Raw genomic sequence first — 15544 nt, forward strand, 5'->3', positions numbered from 1 at the left:
AAAAAGCTTGAACTAAATGTTCATCTTCTTGGCAGAAAAGCTTCAATCCTGCAATTTAAAACAGTTGCAGTGAGAAACAGTGAAAACTTTGGTTCATGTTTTTTAGTGGATTAAGAAACCGGAGCTCCCTGCTTTTCACATCAACAGATAAAAAAGCTGTCACAATTATGTGTTCTTATGTTTCAGACAAACACATCATGTGGCTACATCCTTCTTGTGTAAAAGCTTTCATAATAGATGTCATGTTGTTTTTTTCTTTTCAGAATTTTCAAATACATGTCAGATGTCGTCAAGTAGTTCCAAACTCTAAAAGCTTCCAACAAATGACTTAGACACAAATCAATTAAGATTTTATATGAAAAAGTTTGTTTTTCCTTTTTGCTTGACCTAAAAACCTTTAGTTTTGTTTAGTTTTTCAGTTATTCAGCAGGTTATTTTGTAATCCTAATGAAAGCTAGTCAATCACATAAAGAATTTAAAGACACTTCCTCTTTGCTTCTTAATGAAACGGCAGACGACACAGACTAACATGCTATATGTAACATTTTACTATATATTTTTGCAAATAAATGTCATTCAAAATGTATCCTTTTGGGGGAAAATGCCAGAACACATTAAACTGTGTTATTGTGTTAATTAATGTCCATATTATACATGAAACTTTTTGGTCACACAATGTGTAAGATTGTGTTTGTTTTATTGTGGTTAAACCTCCCTGCTGTAAACGGTACAGTGCAAAGTCCTTTGGGGCTTCTCTAAGCACAGAGCTATCAATATCAATTCTCGTAATGCCAGGGGGTTTAAAGGCGTCAACGACTGTGGTTTTCAAAGCATCATTGCTGTTTTTGTGCATCTGAGGGTCCACAGAAGAGCCTTATATCCTAAATATAAAGCATAGTTGTACGTCTCTATGCCAGCTGGCTCATGTCTTCCAGTGAAGCCAAGTGTGACCATAAATACAAAATCCACCACAACAGCACGAAAGCCAAAGTAAATGCAGACACTAAAATTACTGGTGTGTTGAAATGGATTTCAAGCTATTTTCTTTTGATTGTCAGTCATTATGTAAGTTTTATGCACACCATCAAGCTAACAGCTTTTTTGCAGGATCCTAAATTTTTTCATTAAGCATATATGAAAGTATTCCCGATAAACTCAAGCCTCAGCTTCCTTCTATAGCAGGAGCTTGAGTGACCAGTCAAGTCATCTTGCAATGCACATTAGGAGTAATTCCCCTCAGAGTCATTCAGCGTCCATGAACCTCATCAACTCATTTAAGTGGATGACTTTGCTCTCCATCAATGGAGCAGCTGCTGGGACCTGCCCCACATACTTGAAGCAAGCAATCAAATTCAATCAAACCCTTTTGCAGCACAATTAATACATCTAATGAAGAAAATGCAAAATAAAATAATGATATAATAACAATAATAGCAATAATGATAATAATAAAGCAAAAATAATATTAAAGCAACAAAATAGCATTTCTAATTGTGGATGCTGATGGCTTAAAGTGTTTATTGTGGATGACAAAGTATTCAAGAGCAACAACAGAAATATAAATGGCTAAAAAACGTTACTTTTGACATTCAAGTCACTTCATGAGTTAAAAAGTTGCTGAAACGTTGTTACGAGATCAACATGCTAAAAGTTGGATAATAAGTTAAAAACAGATTATACTGGGGGAAAAAAAAAAAAAAAAAAAAAAAAAAAGATTATACTTATAACAAAAGCTGCCAAAAATGTGCTGAATTATTACAGAACTTTAAAGAATCTTTCTAAATGCAAGCATGCCGAAAATAATGAGCAGAAATCTGAAAGAGCTGAGCATTTTAATTTAAAAGTTCCAGGTGTTTCAGCAGAGATATTGGACTAAAAGTAATAAACTGTTAATCAAAAACAATATATGCAAAAAAGGGAAAAATGCTTTGGAGTGAGAAACACCAGATTGATCCTGTCATCCTGTCATTACTGCCAAAACAAAAACCCCACATAACTCCAGAGAAAAAAGTTTTTCTTTCCAGAATTGTTATCTTTATTTCACGCTAATTTGTTGGCTCCTTACAGAGAGCCTCATAAGCACTGGGACAGCAAGAAATTTCTTCAACAAACAAATAAATAAAACACTTCGTGCTCAGTCGACCTTATTCCCTTTTGGCCCCATCACTAATTTGCTCGGGAAGTAATTTTCTCATGCTTAGCAAAGCATTGCATTTATGTGCAACAGGGGATCAGTTAGGTCTGGTGGGGAACTGTGAGAGACTGAAATAGAGCTGTGTTTACACAAGGAAGAGCCAAAATAGTTCAGATCCTAAAACTTTATCTCTAAATATCAGCTCTTTATTCTTTTACGTATAAAAACCGGAATCAATTTGATTTTAAGCGTTGAATCTCAACTTTCAGAACAGTTTGTCCAATATAGTGAAGCATTGTTTTTAGTTTTCTCTAAGTAATAAGAAAAATATTTTTCAACTTTGAGGCTTTGCAGTTGTCATTGATACAGCAAAAGGAGCTTATACAGATAAAATCTTAAATACAAAGACTTATATATAAAAGCAAGTGTTACATAACAAAGAAAAAATATGTTGCAATAAAAATTGACTTTATCTATTTTCTAGAAAGGCAACAGAATCTGACGTTAGAGAATGGGACAGCAGATATGGAACAGATGACCACAACTAGCCAGAAATGTTCTTGACTGCACATATTCAAATGTTTTGGTTGTCCTTGTTCTGCCTGGAACATTTCTTCTCTCATATCTGCCAATAAACTTAATGCATTTGTGCACTGTATCTCACTCTGGCACCCACTAATAGTTTGATCAATAGCCCATTTATGGATGAATCCAGTAAGCTTATGCTGATGCAGCCCAGTGTGGTTCCTTCCTTGAATGATCTCACACAAGCGCTGACCCTCAGAGACATAAACTACTGCTGAACACTTACCGTAATTAAGTAGCTTTTTAGCTCTAGATAAATGGGCAAATGTCATTTAAGCTACGAGTTAAGGGCTCATGACCAGCGTAGATGATGTATGAAGATACAGCTGGATGTTAGCTGTGTTGCACTGTGAAACTGCCTCACGACAGACTGCATTAACCCGAAAAATGATTGAAGACCAATTAATTCATAATGTAAATTGTACATTTGGACCAACAAGAATCTGATCTGGATTGTCTCTGCTCATTTGCAAGAACTGTGTTTGGGTGGAAAAGACATTTCATTACAAAATGAAAGTGGTGGTACATTAAACCAAGTATTCCAACTCGTGTGTCCCAAGTTCAAAATACTGAGGTCCCTGTTTTTTTCAGCCTCATACTCACCATTTCTTCCATCCCACAAGGCAGTAGTGACGCTACAGTACGTTCACATCACCCTCTACAACCGCATTCAAGCGACCACTTCCAAGGAAAAGTCTGTGTAAACGCGCATAAATGTGCATTTCAAACTTCTGCGTTCAAAACTCTCAAGTTTCTACGACTGTTTTTGGGCTCACAAATATGTGGCCATTGAATGCACAATGAAAGTTAAGCCAGGTTGAACTTGGCCCAATCAGGGACTCTGGGATTTAGTTGTGACATACGCATGGCGTCTATTTTAATTCACAGAAGTGACAACTGTTTGAAAACTGATCATGGAGGAGAAATTATTAATTGTGGTTTGCGCCCAGCCGGAATTATGACACCAAGTCTTTCATATATCAGAAAAGAGCTATAAAAGAAATGCTTGGGGCACAATTTGCACCGCTTTGACCTTTTGCACCAAGCCCCTTCCAACTGTAGATAGTGGACATCCACTACTGTCAGGTAGCGACAGCTCATGACCCTGCACTACGTGCATTTAAAAACAGTGCAAATCTTGCTCCAGGCTTTTTCTTTCCCAGTTCGATTTTTGATATATAAAAGACTTGGTGTCGTATAATTTCGTCCGGCACAAAATGCAATTCTAAATATCTCCTCCATGATCAAACGGTTTTCAAAGAGTTGGCGCTAAAGGGAAGGCATCCATACATCACCACAACGTCTGAGTCTCTCTTTGGTCAACACTGGTTTAGCCTTCAACCTGCGTTCAGTGGCTGCACATTAATTAGGTGGAGCCTGGAAACGCTCTTAAAATGTGCATAGCTACGCACGAACGCGAGAGTTTTGAATGCAAGCTTGAAATGCGCATTTTCACAGACTTTTCATTGGAAGTGGCCACTTGTACGCATATTGCCAAATAGTTTTAAGAGGTGAATTGCGGACACTAAGCTCTTTTGTAAATTTGCAAAAACGTTATGTGGAATACTTATTTTACACAGCAGAGGACAAATTTGATTTTCACTGAAACTACAGTACAACTGCTGGTTCAGTTGTACTGCTGGTTCAAACATACTTTGAACAAAATTACAAATAAAGAAATACAAGTTATTGCCAGAACATACACCAGTATATTTATTAAGAAATTATTTTAACACGTTTTCTAGATTTTGCTAAGTCAAGTATGATATTTGAGCTGACATTTTATCAGAGGAGGTTGGACCAAAAGAATTAATAACTTTGAAAAAGAACTGTTTTTTTGAGGTTTCTAAACCCATTCACTGAGGCTCCACTTACTGCAGCAAATGAAAGCATAACATGAATAGTTTTCTCCTCGCTTCTGATTTTCAGGCACTATGAAGCTCAACGAGAACTGATGGGAGCACGGACCGAGGGGTAATAAGCTCTGCTAGTCCTCTCACTCCCAAGAGGGAATGTAGCCTCAGAACCAAATCTGATCAGACAATGACTTCAAATTATTTTAAAAAATCACTTTAATGACATTTATAGACTTGTCAAATTCACACGTACAAGTTGGTCAAAAAAGGGATGCAAGAAAACATTACTCTGAATTTGACAACACAGTTTTTCTTGTAGAAATTCTTAACAAAATCTACAGTTTAATTACTACAACTTTATGTTTCAAAATCCAGAGAAAGCAAAAAAATGTGATGAAATTTTTTCCCTTTTCTTCCTGGGTTACTGTAAAGCAGCATTCCTATAACACACTTTCTCTGCCCGGGGGCCCCATTAGTCATGGTAAGAGGTGCACGGAGCAGCACGTGCATCCCCACCCAAACACGAAGACTGAATCCATTAGTCCATGCCGTTACGTAAATCGCAGAAAGGCAAGCAGATCCACCCAAGTGTAACATGCCAATATGCTCGATTCTTTAAAAACTATGAAGGGAAGTGGAGTGATGGGGGATGACGAAAATGAAGGTATGGAAAGATGGGGGAAAAAATACAGGAAAACAATAAGTTCATCATGAAAAGAAATAAAGAAAATAAACAAATAGACAGGTGACACTGGTATCTTTTTCAGCAGGGTAAATCACCCTGACGAAGAGGACAGCGAAAGGGGAGAGGGACTTGTCAGTGGTAAATGTGATGCGGGAGAAAAAGCCTTGTAGCCTCTGGTTAGTTAGTGTGATGTATGTCGCTGTGAGCTCTGGGGGTAGGTTGTTGTCAGTGAAGATGGGCTGATGGAGAAATGATAGGGGACAGAGCAGACAGCCACAGCAAAAGAGGGGCTGGTTTCATTCACGTGTCACTCGTTCCCTCTATACCATGACAACACCATGTGGGCTTCACAGCTCCCCAGAGAAGCTGCTGACGTCTTCTGTCTGTCAGACTACACAAACCCTGTTACTTCATCCTTTGTCTTTGAGACACTCTTCACTTCAGTCACATTTATAGACAGCTTACTGATCGATATCTACATGTTCTCAAAAAAAAACAAAAAAAAACAAGACATAATTAGAAAAGAATTCTACCAAAGACATGTATTGCTAAACATGATTGTGCTGTCTAATTGACACATGAATTGCAATTCATTCAAATGAATGGGAAGGTGTGTCCAAACTTTTGGTCTGTACTGTACATTTAACACACAAAAAAGTAGGTCAATTTATTCAGCGGCTTTCAGCTACTACTCTTGTTCACATTATTTTCTAACCTATTGCATGTCAAAAGACATTTACATACGTTTCTTCTTGGTAATCAACTTTTTTTGTTCATAGATATTATGACATCACTGGAATCTTTTTGGAATTTTTGTCCAACTTGTTTAAAGATCTAATAAACAAGTCCAAAAAATTGAAAATAAACGATGAAATTGAAAATAAAAACTGTATTTGCTTTCACAGACAGATGATATCAATTAGGAGAATAAAAATTATATTTGAGTAAGGCTGCACAATATGACTAAAATTCGTGGTTTGCAATATTAATGATCAATATTGCAGTGACCTTGCAAGGGATGAACAAACAGCAAAACAACTAAATACATAATTTCCATTTCATTGCAACAGTTTGATTTAAATAAGAGTCAACATAACTTAAATTACACTCCAAATGACCCTCGTCTACGTAGGAGGCGAACATCCAACATAAAAGAGCTCCATCTGATTGGTCAACAATGTGAAGGCGCCCATCTTCTGCTTAAATTGATATATTTGATTCGTTGAATACTTCAAGCTCCCATAAGATTGTTTTAGCACATTTAAGATGACCATTTCTTGCCATCTTTTGCAATAGGCGTATTGCACAGCTTAATATCGCGATAACGATATATTTGAAATTTTCATAGTGCAGGCCTAGACTTGAGGCTTCCTTGTTATTCACTAGGTAGGCAGGACTGTGGGGTTTAAACCAAACAAGTTATCTGCTTTTGTACCCCAGGTGAGTAAAAATGGCATTTTGTCCCAACTTTGTCAATGGTTTCATAACAAAGGGCCTTAAAATCAAAAATTTGAATGAGATCTTCTTTTGCAAAGTTGGCTGATTTCCTGAGTTTATTGACCATTTATATTGTTGGGGCTGCACGGTGGCGCAGTGGTTAGCGCTCTTGCCTCACAGCAAGAAGGCCCCGGTTCAAGTCCCGGCTGGGGGACATGATAAACTACATCAACGGGGGACCTTTCTGTGTGGAGTTTGCATGTTCTCCCCGTGCATGCGTGGGTTTTCTCCGGGATCTCCGGCTTCCTCCCACCATCCAAAAACATGCTTCATAGGTTAATTGGCAACTCTAAATTGTCCATAGGTGTGAGTGTGAGTGTGAGAGTGAATGGATGTGTGATTGAAGACATTCTACCCTGCGACAGACTGGCGACCAGTCCAGGGTATCCCTTGCCTACGCCCAAGTGGCCGGGATAGGCTCCGGCAACCCCGTGACCCCGAAAGGGAATTAACGGTCAAGAAGATGAATGAATGATGAATTATATTGTTATGATATAAAAAGACACATTTTAGGATTGTGTAAGACAGAAGATACTTGGTATGAATTAACTCTGCACTTCTCAAAGATATAGACTGTTTTGATATGAGGCATTACCAAAATAAGGCCTAATGTTGAATAGAGCTGTCCAGCCTTATAGTTTTGAGCCAGATAGCAGCTCAGAGGAGGAAAACAAGGACGTTCATGGATCTATTAGTCTACTAGTGGATGCATCAGAATTAAGCAGAGCAGGGAGCTTATGGCCAGCTGATTGTAGCTTCAATGTTAAACTAAAAGCTTTTTCAATTGCAAATTTTCTTCTGGCTACATCGACATTTCTTCACAAAAGCCACAAAAGGAATGAAGAGGCCATAAGAGTAAAGACATAAAAAGAGCAGATCTATTTACACAAAAGATTATTTTTGGGCTAAATCAACTAAAAACTATTCAGTAAAAAGTCGAGAAAAAGATTTAAAAAAAATTCAAAGTAATAAAATATCTGCTGACACTTCTTGTAAAGTATTCATTCATAGGTTACTGCCATATTTGCCTTTTTAATTACCTCCATCCAGCCTAACTGCCTGTGTTGTGTTGCATAAAAAACTACACTCTCTAAAGTGGATACTAAAATCCTCCAACAGGACTAAGCTAGCTGCCTGACCGATTTGCCGATCTATCTCCTCCTCCAGGCTAGTTTGGGGGAAGCTCATTCTCTTTGACTCTCTTCCTGCTCTTATATAATGTTTAACCAACATAAAGCGGATCATATTTACTGACTTTTAGACCTAAATATTGCTAAAAAGAAAATAAGTAATATTTTTTTCAACAAATGAAAAAAAGTCAATTAAAATTGAAAAAAAGAGACACACGGTTGTAGCAAATGGAAGAATATGACGATTTATGAATAAGAGAGAGAAACGTTATAGGGGTGGAAAGTCACCATTAAGCACCAATGGGGGAGCATTTACTACATTGCTGGCGGGGTTTTCGAATGAACTAAAGCCCTCTCAATAGAAAACAATGCCCATCGAGCTCAGGCTTAGTTTTATTTCTCTGGCACGGGGAAACAAAAAGCTTTTTCAAAATGAATGTTGCAGTCAAAATTTCTGTTGTGGATGACAAACTCTAGTGATTCCACTGAATGGAGGCAGAATCTATGGCATACTTCAACTTCATTGAGCTATATATAATCTCTGGGAAGAGTTGTGAGGCTAAATGATGGAAGGAAGGCAGTAAATTGGAACTCAAACACAGCAGTGCTGGCACAACATATTTGCTCAAAGGCTTGGGTAATAGCAGAGTGTGATTTAATGCATGCGGCACAGCAGATGCTGATATACAAAATAAAATAGCGTACAGTACCAGCCGGCGATATACAGCATTTTTAAAGAGAGAAAACAGCATTAGATCACAAATCTCATATCCCTGTGTGTCACCACTCGCTCTGCATTGAGCTTGTCGGTGGATTCTTTTCAACACATGATGACACAGGATGCTGAGTGAACATGGACTCATCCAATTCATTGTCTGTAACAAACCCGTGAAAACAGCCACTTTAACAAAAAGAGATCGAGTTTGTTGAGTTGGATGGCTATTAAATGAATATAGGAAATTAAGGTAAGATCAGGTCAATGATCACATCCTTTTAAAATTGGCCCACTTGGCGGCTACCTGACACAAACGACGGCCTCAGAATGGTCAGTATTTATGTGAAATATGCATTCACTGAAGGCGAGGAGGGGGACACTCTGAGATCTTCAATGAAAATACTCTTAGGGGACATTAGTTACATGCAAAAACAAGGAGAAAACCGTTGACTTCCAGATTGAAGCAAGTTTAAAATCAAAAGAAACTATAAATAAAGTTTAAAGCTTCTTTTTTTGGCACCACAGTAGACTGCCAGTTACCATAGCTCTATGTTAGCTTACTTGTCTTTGTGTTCTTGTTTCCTCTTATTAATAACCTGTTTTTGACAGACATGGACTTTTTTAACATAGTGAGTGTGGTGGCATGCACGTTAGAATAGAGCTGTGAAAGAAAAAGATTTGCGCCACTTTGACAATTCACACCAAGCCTTTTCAAACAGTTGGTGACAGCCACGCACTGGTAAAGAGTAGATGAAGAAAAAAAAGAAGAAGCCCATGAGTTAAACGCACTTTCAAGCATGCGCTTTTAGTGCGTTCTTGCACATACCCGGTCTGTCTGTAAAAAATAAATAAATAAATAAATAAATAAATAAATAAATAAATAAATAAAATAGTTTTTTTGTGATGCCATGTTATGGAAACTGAAATCCTTAATGGACAATCCTCTTCATCATCATCCTCTGCATGAGACCATGGAGGCACCGAGGAGCTCCTTTTAATCACATTTTTTAATGCAGGAAGGACACGATGGAGCCTTTTCGCAGATCTTTCTTCGTGTCAGCTATTAGACTCCACAGTGCGTCACAGACACTGGACAATAATCACTGTTGTATTTTTTAAAGTGTATTTTTAGTGTCATTTATTATCTATCTGCTGTTTTAATAGAGCCATGGGAACAAGGTAATTTCCCCTTTGTGGAATAAATAAAGTTCTGTTCTATTGTCTTTTATTCTAACTCAAGCCAAGTCAGTTTGTGTAGTCTGTTACATAATCAAAACAGTTCCTGTTTGGCTAATTGTAAAATCCTTAATCCGTAAAGCAGAAAAAAAGAAAAGCAGAACAAGAAAAATGTGGAGATCAAAGCTGTGATAGAACTAAATCTGTGTCTCTTTGATGATAATTTTTCATTTTGTTTAGTTTCAAAATTATACACAAACCTAAATAATTTTTTCATTGTCAATAATATCTTTGACTTCGGAAATGTCATACCGAGTATGCTCCAGACTTAAGCTGTTTCAGTGTTTTTCTTTTCTTAAATCCTTTTCATAAGAGACTATTCAAACAAAATCATCCAAATTGTGGAAGCTTTCATTCCACAACCTTGACATTTTAACATATTAAGAGTTTTAGTGGCTTCACTACTATATGTTTTAGTGGCTCATGTTTAGAAAGTTCCAATGATATGGCACTCACTGAAGAGGTTGCTTAAGTCATAGAATCTTGTTGGGAAAACAGTAAAGTGGGTGGGTTGTATCTGTCATGCTAACATCTATATAAGTGCCAAGTTTCAAAGCATACATATATCAAAACATACAAAGCCTTGGGGCCTGTAGGACTTTAAAGGCAATTTCTCACATACTATAGACTAAATGATGAATTAATCCATCAAAACATAGTAACTATTACATTAATTAATTATGAAAGTAATCATTAGCTGCTCCAAACTGCCTCCAAGCTTAACAGCATAAGCTGTAATGAATCAAAATTCAAAAGTTTCATCTGAGTTGATGGGCTTAATGACAAAGACAGATGCTGAAATAAAGTCAGGTTGAAAGAAGACTGTAAAGGATTATTTCATAGCCTGCAAGGTGATGATCTGTGGGGATGCAGCATCTCACATACAGGTAGGCTTCTGTTTTAACAAGAACCCACCTGAGAGAACTGGTCAAGCTCAAGAGTGCAGCCGGCACAAGAGGAGACAGGTGCAAATCATATTAGAAATGCGGAGAAGACAAAGAGAGCCAGGAATAGACTCGAGTACAATCAGCCCACCAAATAAGGGACCACGGAGTCAGTCATTAGGTTTCATTAGGAAACCCTAGTCCTGCTGACAATTCATAATGCAATGCTATGTCCTGACACACGCTGATCACTGATAACTGCAGCCAACAGATACAATGCGTCCCTCATCGTCCTGGGCTCACTATCACTTCGATCGCTTTCTGTGGAGCATCGCGCATCCTCAAACCCCAGCTTCCCTAAATGAAATGAGGAATGACAAGAGCTGGGCTTGAGATTAATGGCAGCATTAAACTGAACCAACCTGCAGGTGCATGTGGAGGATGTGATGAGATGTTTTACACTGGTATACATTCTCAGCAGTGGGTGCAGACGAGTTTCACAACCAGGAGATGTTGTAAGTAAAACATGCGTCTGTGCTTGGATCTAAAATAAAAGCAAAGGCAAAAAAGTTAAAATAGTGTAAATATAAAGTGAAAGTAGTCTTGTCAGCATTTAAACTGGGGTGAGTTTTCTGAACGTTAATCAGAAAGAGCAGCTTCAATAGGTGGGGTCTCATCAGCTGAGATTGCTTTAGTTCAACCTTATCAGTTGGTGTAAAATATGAAGCTCAGGAGAAAATTAGCACAAAGTTAACAGCTTTGAAAAGCCTCTAAAAGGTAAGGGTCTGTTACTAACGTTTATGGGCAAAAGACACATTTAAGATGGGTTGTAGCACTTTCTGATGGAACTAGTTAGAGTCTTACCAACAGTTATTAGAGCTAAGTGAGCTTTCTGTTTTTTGTGATTTTGATTTTTTTGTTGTTGTTACTAAATATATTGCTGAAAACCAATACTGAGTTAAAGACTTTGTTTATCAAATAGCTGAATTTGGTTAAATAAATAGATAGCAAAAAAGGAAAAGAAAAAGAAGACTAATAAAAGACAATAAAACTAATAGGATCAACACAAGACAAAGCAGCTCAACCTGTTCAGTTTTGATTTAAATTGATTCAATTTGTTTACAAAATTATGGTTCAGTGTTGTTTCCAAGAGATTTGTCATATTTCCAGTCTTAAATCACTTTATTTGGTTATAAATAGAATATTTCATATAACTGGTGTTTTAACTGAACAAAGGTGGAACTGTCATCAATGCAACTTTTTTAAATTATGCATTATGAAATAAACATTTATTTTATTGCCTAAAAATACAATACAATTAATTTCAAGGGAACTAGATTCATTTATCTATAAATTGACAACACACTTTTTAAATGAAGATTGATTTAAGTTGATTCATCACATTTTCAAGCCAAGCTCCTCCCATGTTACAGCTTAAATGTGCTGGTATTTTTTACACTAAAGAACATCTGCTTTACAATTTTGTATGCACTTTACTTTCCAAAAAAATTCCAAAGTCCTACAGCATTAAAAATATTAGGGTAAAACAGAGGTTTAATACTACTTCAAATAGTCATAAATGAAAAAAGAAACATTGGTGAGAGACATGAAAAGGTCTCTTTTTTACATTTGAAATTACGTGATTAATGTTAGTCACTGAAAAAACTTCTCATTCAATTTACCAATGGTGCTGATCAGGTATGAACAAACAAGTCCAAGTCAGTAGTCAGGATTATTAGAGGGTCCAACTTGGCACCATTATGTCCACAAACCTGCACAGAAATGCAGATAGAACTACAACAAAAGAAAAGAAAAAGTAGAAGGCTCGGTAGTCTATCAAGAAGCTGACATTAACAGCTGTAAAGAGTTGTATTACACTAACCTATCAAAGAGAAAGCCATCTTAGTGCACTGTTATGCCAGTGTACACACACTCGCACAGTCCACCAAGACTTTAGTATCCAAGGAGATAAAGAGAAACCTTTGCCAAAAGATGGAATTTAATAAATCCCTCAGATAGCTTCTCGAATTAATTTGAGGGTGAAGGGGAATGTTACCACCTGTTTGGTTTAAATAGTCTCTTTGATATTTCCGTTTTCAAAAGGCAGTCAGAGGGAGTCAGATAGAGCTATTCAAGCAATTTGCATAGCCTCTTGCAGTGACAAACAAATCTCACATTCCTTTAAAAACGGATGCATGCGATAAACAGCTTTCAGTCCCAGTTGTATCTGTTCTGGCAAATCTAAAAGGATTCTGCTGCATGGGTTTTGCATGTACATACATATATTCAAGTCCTTTGTGGCTAAAGGAGGTTGATGTCTTATTTCTGTTCATACATAAAAGTCAGGATTTAAACATATCTTAATTGGTAAACATAAATCCACACAAGAGATATGTTGTTTTTCCACAGCTGGCTTAGATGATCTTAGATAGTCTACCAGAACTTTCTGGGCCAGATCTGGAGACACACGGCCCTGAAGCAGAGAGGAGGGCTGTCTATCCCCCACCCCACCAGATGGAATAGATGTTGCATAAGAGCCCATCCCAAAACTGAAAGACAAAGTCAGACTCTCCACAAGGAAATAATAAAATTGCATGACTAAAAAGCAAATTGGACAGCAACTGGATTCTAAAAGATTGTTTACTGCTATGAATTAAGGTTCTCAGTTTTATTTCATTTCTTTGGTTCTCTATTCAGGTAAAGTGCATCTGCTCCACATAGCTGGAGCGTCAGATCACTGCTGGGGTTGGTGCATGGGAAGAGCAGCACATTCTGGGATCTGGCAAAAACCTGGCTAGGCATAATCAACAGCTCACTCTCAAATGCACAAAAGTGACTAATGGCTACGGGAAAGAAAAAAAAAGGAATAGGGTAGTTGTCTACTACAACTCACCAATCAAAGATTTCAGATGCCCCAATATTTTTTCATTGTAACCCTTGTACTATCCTAAACACTTTAACATTGGGAGTTGGGTCATCTAGACCCACAAGACAGTGCGCTGAACATTTTTTCTTCAATGATTTGTGATCTTCACTGGTGTCCATGGATTACATTAAATCTTTTTAGATTAAAAACAGTACAACGTAGAAACCTGAATTACAGTACTAGATATTACATTTACAGCATTTACTGTGTTCTAAAACCCAACGTTGGAACACTCTCGTCAGAAAGTATTAAATCCTTCAGCGTCTAAACTAAAGGGTTAGATCTTTCCTAAACTCTAACATGGGACTGGCTTTCTAGATAATAGGAGCCGAACTGTAGTTTTCAATAGCAAGAAGTGTATTTCTGACATTTGAGTGCAGAAAAGGGAACAAAAGGTCGACATGCTACCTCCAGAGGGTCAGGTGGGCTCCATCTTTGCACATGGAGCAGTCTACTGTGTGTTAAAACGACCATCGTGACAGGAAAACAGCTAAACATATATTGGCACTTTAAGGTAAATTATATATACATAAATACTATATCAAATTTCTTGCAGCCGTTTTAATTACACAACCCAATTAAATTTTTATAGAGCCTGAACATGAGTCAGTTGAGCAAGCGTTATCAGATGGATGGGCCTCCACCTTGAGTAGGTTAAACAATCAAATTATTGCCCCACCCCTCCAGCATTAGACTCCCTTCCTTCCTTTAGGTCATCATTCATACTTCCTGCCACAGATAGGACAGTATTATCAATCACTGCAAATACATCCGTGTAAGTGGAAAAACAGAGTGGGCGCAAGTCAGAACAACAGTTTGCAGTGACAGCATATTTATTTTCTTAGTCAAACTAGTATAAAGTACCAGCATGTGCATTTTCCCTGAGCTAGACCAAAGCAACAGTGTGCCTCGCTGTTCCATCAAGTCCTTTATTTGCATCTGGCTTTGTGTTTGTGATCTAGAGAAGGCAGGGTCAGGCAATTATGAACAGAAATGCCACTTTGTTGTAGCAACTGTGGCGCCTGACAGAAATGGAGTGAAGCCCAGCTGTTTTCTGGCATTTTATTAATGACCCTCAACGATGAAAAGAAAGGTGCCGCTGGGTAACATCACAGGCATGATATTAATAACATCCTGTTTGCAATAATTACATCACTCCAAGAAACAACGCTGCAAAGATTTGAAAACTATATCATGTGCATTCTGGAGTTAATAGGAAAAGAGGGAGAAATTTAACAGCTTATTCCTGGTAACATGAAATCTTTAAAACAGGCCTAGTTTTAGGACTTCATAAATGTCTCTGACAATGTGAGGAAGTTGTTTGGCACACTGAAGGCTTAAATAAATCATTTGAAGTTCAGATAAGACAGATTTAAAGCAGACATTGGAGCGTTGTGTGTGATTTTCCAAGCCTATTGGTCGGTGCAAAGAGCTGGAGAGGTAGATAATGTGTAATCCATTTATCCCAGCCAAGCCTACGTCCCATCTATGGACAATCACGTCATGAGGCTATTTAGGAAACCCTAATTCATCTAATAAAGCACGTTTGAAGGTGGAATTAAACTTTAATGAAAGCCCACAAAAATCAATCAGATCTAAAGCTACTTAAAAATGTATGATTTAATGAAATGAGGCGATAAATTTGCAAAATCAGGAGACTACTAAAACCTGACAGGAAACTAAGAAATAAGATCTTGCTGATGAATAGAACAGTTTGGAGCCAAATCTGATGTTTTTAGAGGATCAACACTGTGGCAGAGAAAATATTTTCACTTCCTGTCAACATCATTTACCTGGAGTAAAGATCTGGACAAAACCAATTCAAATGCATGCGTCACATCCATCTTTTGAATTTATCTAAATCTCGTTGAACATAAAGAAAAAAACACTCTACAG

The sequence above is a fragment of the Oryzias latipes genome, chromosome 15 (assembly GCF_053564925.1).
Source record: "Oryzias latipes strain Hd-rR chromosome 15, Olatipes_Hd-rR_3.1".
Taxonomy (NCBI): domain Eukaryota; kingdom Metazoa; phylum Chordata; class Actinopteri; order Beloniformes; family Adrianichthyidae; genus Oryzias; species Oryzias latipes.